This window comes from Lytechinus pictus, chromosome 7 (assembly GCF_037042905.1).
Source record: "Lytechinus pictus isolate F3 Inbred chromosome 7, Lp3.0, whole genome shotgun sequence".
Taxonomy (NCBI): Eukaryota; Metazoa; Echinodermata; class Echinoidea; order Temnopleuroida; family Toxopneustidae; genus Lytechinus; species Lytechinus pictus.
This window is the reverse complement of record NC_087251.1, coordinates 40,611,129-40,625,983: the sequence shown is the minus strand read 5'-3', so window position 1 is coordinate 40,625,983 and position 14,855 is coordinate 40,611,129.

The following is a 14,855-nucleotide window of genomic DNA, read 5'->3' as shown; positions in this document are numbered from 1 at the left end:
AAAAGGTTGAGAAACAAAGAAATACATAAGAAATTCATAAAACAATAAAATACATAAGAAATTCATTTTCAAAGGCGAATTGTTTTCATTTGTAATTGTTAGCAATGGTATAAAGAATATCAACACAAACAAATCAGTATTAGGAGTTCTTTTAGCGAATTAGTGCCAAAAGTATGATTTACGCATAAATTAGCATAATTAATTCATATTTAAAAAATCTTATTATTATTTCGGAAAACTGACTTATTACACATCCCACACTTTTATCATGCCGATTTTCACGGCGTTCACGCGATCGGCGGCCTATATAGATATCAAGGAGGGGGGGGGGGTGGCTGTTATATCATAACAGCCAAAAAACCCGGCCTGGTTAGGGTTAACTTTCGTTCGTAATTGCAACAGTGAATAGGGGTATAATAGAACCAATATAAAATCGGTAGAAATTTACAATCAAGTTGTTGATTTAAAACTTGGTAATATTCATCGATCTATTTTTATTTAATAATGAATAATGTAATGGGTTTTTGTTCAACTTTTGTTTTCAAAACAATATTTTTCTTCAAATATATTTGATTTTGGGCCTCAATTTAACCGAAACTTTCACCCACGCCGTTTGAGGGTAATTTATCTGATATCTCCCCCAAATCCTCTCCATACCTACCAAAGATGTCCGTAAAGAAATTAATCACAGCACTTGACAAAAAGATAGATCTGCTCATCGCCAATCAAGTAGAGACATGAATATATCGTAAATTTTTGATGGACAAATTGGTTTGCTTCAAAGTCGAAGTTCTACTACTCGACTAGCACAATTTTATTGATTGATAATAAATAATGAAAAAATCTATTTACATAGTCATAATCAAATTAATTGAGATAAGGGAGAGGATTAAGTATTCAAGGGATTCAGGGAGGAAGGAGCAGGAGGACGAGAAGAATAAAAAAAATAAGAACATGGGAAAGTGAAGAAGAAAATAGAAGCTATAAGAAGAAACAACGCTGATGGCGCCCCGTACACTGTAATGTATGTAGTCTTTTTCGTCTGTTTCATCGTGCCTTTCAAACTGAGGAGAGAACCGCGCTGAGCAGGCGAACAATGATATTTTAGCCTTTTATAAGTCTGTGTCTGCTTCGTGGGATTCCACTCCGCCCGTTATCGTTCATCTCATGTGCGAAACGCAGGACAGTCGTTTGGGTTTGTTGGCCATCTCACACGTCAAGAGCAAATGATATTACTTGATTGTTACCTGAAAATTGATAAGCTGAGATTTTAAATCGAGCGTGTGGAGGATTCAGACAACATCAGAGGAAGACTCATTCACTCATTTGCAGTTGAGGTATGTACATGAAGATTCGCTGATTTCCTACGGTTCATGCCGGTCATGCCAGTGGAATGCCAGGGGAAGCTCTCCCTCTCTCTTATAACTCGCGCGAAAATTTAAGCTAAGAGATGAGGGAGGAACATATGGAACTAGTCCACGTGGACAGGGGTCAAATTGGTATAAAGGGTGCTCAGTTATAGCTTTAAATCAAAGTAATTGTCTCATTATTCATGTGTGCGGGTGCATGATCGCCGGTAAAATTGTGAAACATTATTAATTCTTATTATTTCTAATTTCCGTCATACTACTGTTACTGAATCAGGATATGATGTGGATAATGATTTATTGTTTACTGTACTGTGATTGAGTATGTGGGTTGAGAGCGATCTCGTCTTCTCATGTCAGTGTTCTGATCTCATTAATGTTGGCAGTGATATGTTATGATTATGATCATCTGTTTTTTTAATATGTCGATCGTGATTGAAAATCATATGTTTGGGTATGTACAGTATATATTTTGAGCAATCGCAGCTTTGTGAGTCTGATTGGTGCTTTGGAGCGCCCGGGTTTGAGCGTTGTCAGTGTCATGTTGACCTGTGCCTTTGGGTGAGTACATATCTCCGTGAAGGAGGAAAAAACAACTCCAAAACAGCTGATATATCAGCTAGCGGTGTCTATCATAACCATAAGTTCCATCCTAAATGAAAAAAAATACAAAAAAAAAACAATTCCTCCACAATCTTAGCGTTGTAAGTGATTATAATGTGTTTGTTTTTTTCTGTATTATTATTCAGTGAGCGTTGCTTGAGTTGTGAAAGATCTCGGTTCGCATTTTCAACTTTGGTGATTGTGTATATAAGATTAAACAAACCATTTTACACCGGTGTTCAATTCGTAATGTTAGTTCAACACCTGGTTGTGCTACACAACACTTTTTGATGTTGGATCGCACAGTTTGAATTGTATGTCCACTAAGCAATTAAATCAAAGAACAGGAAATCAACACACTGTTGCGACGTTTCGCCAAATATCAATTGGCTTCTTCGGGCGAATGACGATCCCGACGAAAGGGAGTAGTATGCCCACGTTTGAATAATTTGTATACAAGGAAATATATTATATAATATGAATGATCAATGTGAACACTTCAACGTGGACTTGAGCCAATTAAATGTTTTCACTTCCTGATTTTTATGAATGATCTATTATAATGATAGTTGATGTAGCTTGGTATTTTGTTAAAAGTGAAATACCGTTTGCATTATTTTATGACGACATTGAAGTCTTAAAGCAATATGGCTTTGGCTAGATCTATCCAAATAATGTAAGAAGTGAAGCACCAAGTCATCACTGATCTCATAAATCGCAATGCAAAAAGGGGAGATTCGACCAATAGCTTTCGTAGTTTTTTTTTCACTCAGTCAACCATCTTCCTAGCATCTTACTGAAATTATGGCATATTGCGTCGGTCCATGTATATTTGTTGGTGTGCCTCAAGGGTCACTTAATTTTTATTGTGTCGATTTTTTTTAAAAACAGGGGTTGCGAATGTTTTGCTCAATTAATTGGGAGAAGAATTATGGAAAGGATGGGAGCACGTGACTTTCTTTCCATGGAGCTACGAACGGAGTAGCTTCATGTTCTTTCTTGGTATAATGATACATACAAACCTCGCTGGGGCCCATTTAATAACGACTTAAAGCTATGGTAACTATGTAATTAGGGTACCACGGAAACATAAAACAACAAACGGACAGACATTGGGCAACTTATACTATAGACCAAATACCCTGGAGAGCGAATAGAGGAAAGACGAAGTATATAGACGAAGCGGCAATGAGATTCATTGACAATTAGACCAAATGGGTGTTAGACCACGTAGAGCTTAGACCAACCGGCATGACTGGTAATGTCGTTCAAAATAAATGGTAAATCAAAAGGGCTTTACCGCTGTGGTTTTAGAAAATAGAGACCAACTGATAATTAGTTAAGCTTATATTTTGTATTGATATACAGTTGAATGCGATGGATGAGTACTACAATCTATTGAGAGTAACTTCATTAAAAAACAACGATCTTAGTTCGCCCCCTGTTATGGCACTTTTCAGTAATTTGCCAAAATGTGCCGTAACTATGTTATGACATAATTTGGTTTACTGCACGTTTTGGTAAATTTACCTAAATGTGTAGGACTGTAATTACTGAAAAGTGCCATAACAGGGGACGAACTCAGATTGTTGTTTTTTATTGACTGTGTGTTATAAGTGGCTAGTCTAAAACATACATGTGTAGATAGAGAGGATAAAATTGCCAATGATGTTATTATTTGTGTAGACGAAATTAAGTGTTTCTGAGAGGAAAGTAACATATTTTGCTGCTTGATAATATAATTATTGCGATATGAATATAATCAGTAGTGAATTAACGTGTTATCATTAAGTGGTCCTGCATTACAATTATCATCATGTTCATGGATCTGTATATAACACGAAATATGCCCATGCGTTGAGTGAATGTGCGACATTATTCATTTAGAGAAAATCGACATGTTAAGCTATAATTTGCTCTTATTTCATGAATATTTCTCCCTTTGAATATATATGGTGAGAGCGTATTATATAGTTTTGTATTCCCATGTGTTACCACCACTGGCGTACCTAGGATTTTCCAGAAGGGGGGCACATTTTGTGGAGGATATTTCGTCCCTGAAAAAAATTGGACAAGCAAAAAAAAAGTTCTTCAACCACAAAAAAGGATTAAAGGATTTGACAAGCAAAAAAAAAAAAAAAAAAAAAGGTCTTCAACCAAAGAAACAAGGATTCCTTACCAGAAAAAAATTTGACAAGTCAAAAAAAAAAAAAAAAGGTCTTCAGGTTCAAAAGAGGGGGTACACGTCTGTTTTTATTGCATTTTTACATTACAAATTATGAATTTCGCTTCTCAAAGGGGGGGGGCACGTCCCCTGTATCAGTTGTGACTCGTCAGGGGGGGGGCAGGGATACGTCCCCTGCATGAGTTGTGACTCGTCAGGGAGGGCAGTCTTCCCCCCCCCCTTCCCCCTCCCTTAGGTACGCTAGTGGTTACCACTGAGAATAATGCCTCTAATTGATTGTGTCACCTCGTGAGGATCAAAGAACCATTATTATCGATTTTGGTTACCTCAGCACATTCTTAGGTACTTACTGATCAGTTAATCGATATTATGTCCCTGGTGTCATAAGAGCCTGTTTTCCCCACCATTCTAAGAAAGAATGCAAATGGGTCGGCCTGATTTATTTAAATTGTTCAATGCGTTCTTTTCTTTATCAAATAAATGTTTTGCTTATATCAGCACAAAAAAGGCAGATCCATCATTTTTCTCATGAACTTGAGTTTCATGAAATGAATATGTTGTAGTTCATGAGGCTATGGGCTACCCTTTCGTGTGATCTACAACCCTTTTCAGTAAGATTTGCACATTTAAAAAAGATTTTTTTAAACATCGAAGTAGGCATATACACTTATACAGTTCAGAATTTTAATACTGTAACTACGGGTTTAGGTCTATACCAGTCAGTCGCCGGTGAGGCGCACACAGTACTGGACAAGCTATACAATGACTTTCACATCCTACCGGGTACCCATTTAGCACCTGGGTCGAGAGTGGCAAAGTGTGGATTAACGCCTTGCCAAAGGACGCCAGACCGCGGTGGGATTCGAACACACGACCCTCTGTTTACAAGGCGAGAGTCAGAACCACTACACCACGGCTCTTCCTTCATCAATTTAATTGATAATTCAATTAATAATATTTTTGATATTCTTTGTACGGGGAGGATAGTAATGTCCTTATATGAATTTTCAAGTTTTCCGACGATTTTTTCTCCCTGGATAGTGTGTGCCATGAGACATGATCAATAAAACATAAAATGAGGTGATTATTAAAACATAACTCAAAAGCATTTGTCTCATAGTCAATTTGTTTTGCCCAGACAAAATACAGATGATTCAAGCCATTAGTGCTGGGAGGCATTCAGGCAGTATAAAACCATGAATTATTCTGTTGATCATGCATTTTGGCGAATAAAAAGTACAAAGAGGTGTAGAGCTGTAAAAACATTATTATTGCCATCAATGCAGTTTGTATTCAAAAGTTTTATCAATTGAAAGAAAAACTGTTTCTGTCATGTACTTAGGCTTTTATTCAAAGGAACGTCAAACAATATTGCTGAACGAGCAGAAAATGATTTTTTTTTTAAAAATAATTTTGGGTTAAAACCGAAGCTGTGGCGTAATAAATAAAAAAATGAAGGCACAAAATAATGGCGTATGTGGGATAAAAATTCTCAAACGTGAGCGAAAGAAAAAAAAGCCTTTTTAAATGAGAATCTGACTTTGTGATAAATTAGAAGAACGAGCCTATAATTTTTTTTAAAGCTGACATGTACATATTTGTATTCTTCATAACAAACTGATTTTTTTTTGTCTCGCCTTCATGGCAGAACGAGACTATACGCGCCACTTTTCCGACGGCGGCGGCGTCGTCAACATTGAAATCTTAACGAAGGTTACGTTTTTGAAATGTCATCATAACTTAGAAAGTATATGAATCTAGTTCATGAAACTTGGACGTAAGGGTAATCAAGTATTACTGAACATCCTGCCCGAGTTTCAGGTCACATGACCAATGTAAAAGGTCATTTAGGGTCAATGAACTTATAGACCCATGTTGGGGGAATCAATATCGAAATCTTAACCAAGGTTAAGTTTTTGAAATGTAATAACTTCGAAAGTATATGGACCTAGTTCATGAAACTTGGACATAAGGGTGATAGTGTATCACTGAAGATCCTGCCTTATTTTCAGGTCACATATAATAATAATAATGATAATAATAGTGATAACGTTTTATTTACCCATGCAGGGTAGCCACTTCAATCATAAGACTGCTCTACCAGCGGACCCTGCATAACATAATATGTTATTATTACCCTTCTCCAGTCTAAATGCTGAGCGCCAACCAAGAAGGCAGATTGTCCCATTTTTATAAGTCTTTGGTATGACTCGGCCAGGGATCGAACCCACGACCTCCCGTTCATAAGCGGACGCTCTACCACTGAGCCACCATGCCCGGTGGCTCATGACCAAAGTAAAGGTCACCTAGCGTCAATGAACTTTGACCATGTTGGGGTATTTGTGGAATTGTCATCATAACTTCAAACTTTTATGGATCTAGTTCATGAAACTTAGACATAAGAGCAATTAAGTATCTCTGAACATCATGTGCGAGTTTGGGGTCACATGACCAAGTTCAAAGGTCATTTAGGGTCAACGAACTTTGATAACGTTGAGGGTATTTGTGGAATTGTCATAACTTAAAAATTTATAGATCTAGTTCTTGAAACTTAGACATAAGAGCAATTAAGTATCCCTGAACATCATGTGCACGTCACGTCACGTCACATGACCAAGATCAAAGGTCATTTAGGGTTAATGAACTTTGGCCGCGTTGTTTTTTGTTGTTGAATTGGCATCATAACTTAGAAAGTTTATGTAGTTCATGAAACATAGACATAATGGTAATCAAGTATGGATTATTGTTTTTCCCATGTCATGTCACATGATCACGGTCAAAGGTCATGTTGGGTCAATGGACATAGTATTTTATTATCATATGAGTGTTTTCTTTTGTGAATAATTATTTTATAGCTTATTTCAAAGTCAGCACTGCACTGCGAATCGCGTAATGAAGGCGAGACCGCCAGAGGCGTACCACTTGTATGGATTTATGTTTACGAAAAATGTGGAAATTTGGGAATGGAAGAAAATAAGGTTTATTTGAATTGAAAAAAAAAGCAGCAAAATGAACAAATATCATCATATTCACTCTTTGTATTCGTTTGTTGTTCATTAATAATTTGATTTTGTTATTTATCTGTAATTCGTTTTCATTTCAGCAAGACATAATGTTTTTCATAAAATCCATGTATCTATCCTTTTCATTATCTTTTCTTTCCTTGTGTCCTTCTCTTTCTTATATTTACTTGGTCATGGAAGGGGAGGTCATGAGGGAAGGTCCCCAAGTTGCGATGTTGCATCCTTCAAACAAAGTTTCGAGATACGCACACAGATCATATTTTATAACTCAAGTGATTATTTCGATCTATGCCAATTTTTTCTTTTCTCCTTTGGCATGTTTGGGAAATAAATCCTAATGTGAGGAGACATTGGGTATATGTGGTCTATCATTTTTTTTTTAAGATATAGGCCCATATACATCTTGAGGTCTGTCATTGAACTCGTGCACCCTCCTCCCGTTTTCTCCCCATCCACTTTGTCTTCCTAATTGAATCATTTTAATCCAATTCTATTCAACTTATTGAGTTTTTCCAGATTAGACTACACACGGTGTCAGCCGCTCAATGTAATCAGAACTCTTCTCAGTAGAGAATTTCCCTTCTCCCCCCCCCCCCCTCTCTCTCTCACTGGCTAACCAATGGGAGAATGATTCACGACAAAGAAAATGTAGAAAAGAAAAACAAAATCGAAAAGGGAGAAACGTAAGTTGGAGAAAATAAATATTATATCATTTTCTGAATATGATGTAAAAGCTCAAAATCTATCCCGATTAGATTTTGGTATTAAAAAGGTGAACAGTTTTGCTCTATCCGCCATTATTTTTTGCTTATTACGCCACTACCTCTTCCTCTGTTTTGTTGTGATGCGTCGAGAGAAATCATTAGTTTCAGACGAAAGCGAGGACGAATTACGATTGAAAGGTGTGGATGGTTTGTGATGGCGAAAGAAGGGGCGTAGTGTTACCGTGAGAAGTCCAAGAGGGTGCGATACTTGTTATGACACCATTGTTCAATTTTCCCATCGGTAAGACTTACTTGATGAAAGATGAATTCCATATAGTAAGACAATGGAAATGTCATTACTATTACCTATAATTGTGGAAGTAGTTTTCTTACGTCTGGGTCTCGACTTAAAACAGCCACTTTGGCTGAAATTTTAAAGATACTACTTGAAAATGAGCAATTTTTTTATTTACATCAGAAAGAGGGATAAACATGATATACTAATAATGATAACACAGGCCGTCCCCGCGATCGACTCACATGCGTGAATAATAATGATGATAATATTGATAATGACAATTATCATATTTGATATATATTATTTACTCTGTGCGAAATTCTCTATGCAGAGACCTAAAGGAAAACGAGAAATATAGGTAAGAAATACAATATAGGAGGCATTAAATGGGTGCGTTTTCTGCATGGTTCCGTTATTTATTATATTGGGATACCCTCATAAAGTTAACCATTTTTGTTTCGCCTGCACAGCAAAGCGAGTCGATATAGGCGCCGTTTTTCCGACGGCGGCGGCGTCGTCAACTTGAAATCTTAACCAAATTTTAAGTTTTGGAAATGTCATCATAAATAAGAAAGTATATGAACCTAGTTAATGAAACTTGGACATAAAGGTAATCAAGTATTACTGAACATCCTGCTTGATTTTGAGGTCACATGACCAAGGTCAAATGTCATTTAAGGTCAACGAACATTGATCATGTTTGTTGAATTGCTATAACTGAAAGTTTATGGATCTTGTTCGTGAAACAAGGACGAAAGGGTAATCTAATATGACTTATTGTTTTGCACGAGGCTTAGATCACATGGTCAAAGTTAAGGGTCATTTAGGGTAAATTAATATATTGTTTTATTATCATATAAGAATGGTGTTTTGGTGTGAATTCAATAGTCGTTTTCAAAGGTCAGCACTGTTGCTATTAATTCGCGTAGTGCAGGCGAGACTGCCAGAGGCGTTCCACTTGTTATCGTTTATTTAGTATTTTTTATTGTTAATTATGTGTAATGCCAAAGTGCATTTCATACTAACTGTAGCTGTGTTCACGGTATCAATGAAGTTATTAATCTTGTTAACATGTGCTGTTGGATATTTGTATCGATCACCGTAGAGCTGTTTCTCGATTTTTTTGTCTTTCCCCTTTCACCCCCCTCCCCCCAGGAACTCAACCACATAGCTTATTTAAAAGAAAAGAAAAAATGGACGGCCTCCATCTCTTCTTGTTTGTGTGACTGTATTGCGCACTGCAGAATATAAATTACTATTTGAATCTGAGCCAAGCCTTTGACACGATGTTCATACTGGGGATTTCATTGTGTTTTATCCGCAATGACACCAATGCAAAAATAAAAAAAATCAATACACTGATTTTGAAGTGAGATAATGTATTTAGGAAGAAACTATAGAATACATGAACTCGTGATGACTTCCTGATAACTATTTTCATTAAAAAAAAAAGGAGAATGATTGTAAAGTTGTTCGATTTACGTTCATACCGCGTGAATCGATTTTTCAGGTATACTTCGGATGATGGTTCCTGCTGATGACTTTCAACCATTCCCAAAGAATCACGAATGATGCCTTTTATCATAAAAGGCAAATCGATTTTCTCTAATGAATCCAGATAAACATATACCACTAAGATATGATTATGATCATGTTGTGAACGATGACCTCATGACCTGACATTGTGGCCCCAAACTTTGCGATCCGTTGGGAGTTGTTATGGTTCATAATTATGTAGACATAGCTTGATTCACCTATCAGTATAACAATGAAGAGACGATATAATTGGCATGTTTCTATGAACACACTGATATTATTACTCTCAACATGATGAAGAGGGCATGTATATATAGATCAAACGATAATATCCGAATCATTGAACTAGAACCATTCCCTTGATGGTGTAGTTGCAAAATAACATGGATGATGTTTGGGCAAAAGCACGTTAATGTTCGCAGTCCTTTGTTTCACTCCTTTTCGAATTCATAATGCCGTGTGAGTAAAAAGAAACAAAAACAACTTGACACCTCACAAACCCCCTATTTAAGGAAAAATATGTTATGAACGCATATTCATTATATATGGCCTGAAAAGTTAGAGTATCTTCTTCCAAATTATTTAGGCCAATACCATAATTATGTAGTAATAATAATGATTATCTGTTCAAGACATATTTTTTCCTCAAATTTGGGATTTGTGAGGTGTCATTTTTTTTTTTTTTTTTTTTTTTTTTTTTTTTGGGGGGGGGGGGGCTCGCACGGTACATTAATGTTCACTTTGAGATCAGTCGGTATCACTTGTCTTGCCATCTCGATAATCCTCGATGTTAGCCATGTACAGTAACCACCCCCCCCCCCTCTTTATCGCTATCACAAACCATCAACACCTTGCAATCGTAATACCACAGAGGTCCATGCTAATACCAATAGGGGCAGTGGAACGGCTTTGAAAGTGGGGATGGGATAAGCCGCGTGCCCCCAAAAGGGACAATAGATGTCCCTATAGCTCTCAGGTTCTGCGGCCCCTTGATTCGTATAGTATTTCATCTTCTTCGATCATTCATTCAATTTAATCCACTTCGTTTTTGTAGGCCTACCTGTCTTGATGGCAATCGCCAAGAACATATAGTAGACTTTGAGAATGCCGGGGCAGCGGAAGCGGGGGGGGGGGGGGCACTTTTTTTTTCCAAAATCGTGTACAAAAACGGATGATTGTGATTTTTGCATGATCAGCCCCCCCGTTCCGCGGCCCCTGGAATGGGCTTATTATCAAAAACCTTTATACACGCAGTCATATATGTTCGCGTTTGAGTTTACGTTTTTATTGTTTGGGTGAATGTTCATAATTATTAACGTTCCTGTAAGCCACCGTTTCAGAAGTGAATGTATAGGCTCATAATACATGTATTGTGAGTGATGGTGCATTCATGATTATATTTGGCCACGCGTCCACTAAACCACGTGTTCGCGAAATCACAAGGCCACTGATGGCGGGAAAACTAGGTGATTGAATTACACTTACGCGCGCTCCCGTGCGGAGGCTCTCTATTTGTGTATCATTTTCATCAAGGAACTTTCGAAGTAGGGTCCATGCTTTCATCATGCTAAGCTATTTATACCAACTGGAATGCTTGCTATATACTAGGGCCTATTTTTATTCAGTAAAAATGTTAAAATATAGTTCATTACCCGAGAGTTATTCATGAATAGATACCTTTAATAACATTAATACACTGAATTAAGGAAGTATACGAATGCATAAACATCTTCTACACTTGAATTAGTGCAGGTTGTTGAGTATTATTTACTTGTTTATTTATTATTTTCATTTATTCTATACTCCATGGTTGGCCTATTCAGTTTGTAAAAAAACTGCTTTACAAAGGCGCCCTGCAGTTAAACAAATATTGAAAACATCGCAAACTACTAACAAACATCGAGAGTAGAAAAATATTGATGGATAACACTGCGAAAATGCTATTGAATCAATCCGAAAGGCTTTGTATAGATTAGTTAAGTTGTTTTTATAAATCTAAAGAGGGATGTACAAGACTCTGAATAAAAATTGGATTTTCTCTTACATTTTGTACTTGCGTGGTGAAGCTGGAGGGGGCAATTTGAAGAACAATGTGTCTGTTTGTTCACTTCTTGGCCCGCTTCTTTGAGAGGTGATATCTCCTTGGTTTACACTACCATGACTACTATGGACCACGGTTACACACTCTTGCATGTATGATCGGAACTTGAAGTTCTTCTGTCAACAAAAAAGGTTGGAAGAAAGATGGAAAGGTATACCATGGACCTACTACATGGGTATACCAAAAAGTGAAAGGGTGAATAGAGAGAGCGGTGTGTGTGTGTGAGGGAGGGTGTGTGTGTGTGTGTGTGAGAGAGAGAAGGGGGGGGGGTGGGGCGGGTCGAAAGTTCTCAGGGTAGGAGCTTCATTCTCGATATCAAGTCATATTGACAACGCATTTACAAACATATATAATGTGGAAAAGGCAATTTACAATGCAGTGAAAGGTAACTGAATGGATATGGTACCTCGCTTTTTTGAAGAATCATGCATGGAAAAAATATTATTCTATGACAACTCTTCATGATTGATGAATACTACTATCCAATTATTAACGCAGATGTTTGTTTTTTTCTCTCTCTCTCTTCCCGCCAAACATTAAACAGTATGTTTGTATGAACTGTTTCTGAGCTTACGCGGTGGATGCCTTAAAATCAATACATAGGCATGGATGGTAAATGGGAGGGGTGTACAAAAAGACTGGGTCGTTTACTTTTACTTTTATTTACTTTTACTTTTATCCAACGATGCTTGTAGGACTATGCCTGTTCATCGATCCAAGGGAATAAACAGTATGCTCCACACTATCAGTTTCAATTAGTTGCATGTGGCAAGTAGTAGCATGTGGCAAGTAGTTGCACATGGCAAGTAGTTGCATGTGGCAAGACATAAAGTCCATTACTCAAAGTCGTAAACAAAAGCAATATCTTTCCAGTGATTATCAAGCCGATTCTTAAAGGAATTTACAGAAGGTGCTGAAACCACATTTTCTTGTAATAAGTTGATAAAGAGCAAGTTGCTTTGAATGTGGGATAAGAATAAAACTAGCATAACGTCGAAAAATGTCATCATTATTGAATGTAAAAGAGGAAAGTTATGAAATTTTAAAATTTCGGACAACACTGCCCTCCCATCACACACACGATGTCGCTGCCAATAGTAACAATAACGTTTTATTTACCTATTTACTTCAGTTAGAAAACTGCTATTCCAGCATTCCCGGCATAACATATTGACAGACCATGACAGGTGTAGTAATCTATCGCTATGTTAGGTTTTTTTTATAGGTCAAGTCCAACCCAGAAAAATGTTGATTTGAATCAATAGAAAAAATCAAACAAGGATAATGCTGAAAATTTCATCAAAATCGGATGTAAAATGAGAAAGCTATGAAATTGTATAGTTTTGCTTGATTTTCACAAAACACGGTAAGATGCAAATGAGAGAGTCAATGGTGTGCCTCACTCACTATTTCTTTTGTTTTTTATTGTTTGAATATTACAATATTTCAATTTTTACAGATTTGACAATAACTTATAAGGATCAAATTGACCGAACCATAAAATGCAAAAACAAATGTAATTTTACATGTGCAGGAGGAATAAAACTTTGTTTCTCATGGCATTGAGGAGAAAATTAGAATATTGCATATTTCATTATTAAAATATATAAGAAACAGTGAGTGGGTGACTGGGTGATGTCATAAGTCCCCTAATTTGCATACCGACCAGGATGTGCATATAATTGTCTTATGAAATACTGTCATCACTTTCTTATTTTACATACGATTTTGATAAAACTTTCAGTGTTATCTTTTTCTCTTTTCATTCAAATCGACTTTTTTCTGGGGTGGACTTGTCCTTTAAGGAAAAAGCATATAGCACCACACTGATTAACAAAAGAAATAATCGACAATAAAACAAATGCGTATCATATGTCTGTACACTTTTGGCTGAGGGTGCCAATGAGACATGATAGGAAGGACCAGACGCCCGCCAATGATTTACGGTCCCCTTAATTCGATGGAATCAACTGCCCATCCAATTACGCCAAATTTCATCAACAGGAACATTGAAGTCCCAACTAAAAACTTATTTGCCCCTCTCCAATTAACAGTTTAATAGTGTGTTTTATCAGGAGGATTCAAATTTTTATTCGTTTTCTTTTTCATTAATTAATAAATTATTGTTTGTGTGTATTATATGTTTACTTTTCCTGAAGCGCCGTGAGCACCGAAAGGTGGACCTGTGCGCTATACAAGTAGCCATCATCATCATTATTATTATTCTGTGAAGAATACTTCATGTTACTTTGTGCCAAAACAAGATCTGAAGAAAAGAATCCTTAAAGGTCAAGTCCACCCTAGAAAAAAAAGGTTGATTTGAATCAAGAGAGAAAAAACAAAGAAGTGTAAAATGCTGAAAGTTTAATCAAGATCCGATGTAAAATATGACGTATTTAAGTTTCACTTATTTTGCACAAAACACTTATATGCAAAACTCAGTGATATTTAAATAAGAGAATATATGATGTCTCACACTCACTATTATGTTTTTTATTGTTTGAATTATACATTATTTCAATTTTTACAAATTAGACAACAAGGACACCCTTGATTGAACAACAAATGTTAGAAAAATGGTGATTCCAATTTCCACATATTCAGGGAGGAATAATAAAATTGAGGAGAAAATTAAAATATTTCATATAATAAAACAACAACAAAAGAAATGGTGAGTGGATGACGTCCCCTTATTTGCATACATACCAGAATGTGTATGTAATGTTTTGTAACATTAAACAGAACTCAAAAATGTTATAACTTTCTTATATCCCATCCGATTCTGATGATTTTTCTGTCAGTGTTATGCTTGTTTTATTATTTATTTTTTATTCAAATCAATTTTTGTCGGGGGTAGACTTATCCTTTTACTAATCTGTAATGTACTGGGTAGATTGACAATGGTGGAAGAAAATGTAAATTTGTAAACCGAAAAGGGGCGTTTTGTTTACGATGAATTTTCAATCACCTTTTATGATGCCGAACATTTATATTGTATAGAGCTGTATCTACAGGAACGCAATTACCCTTCAATTGCA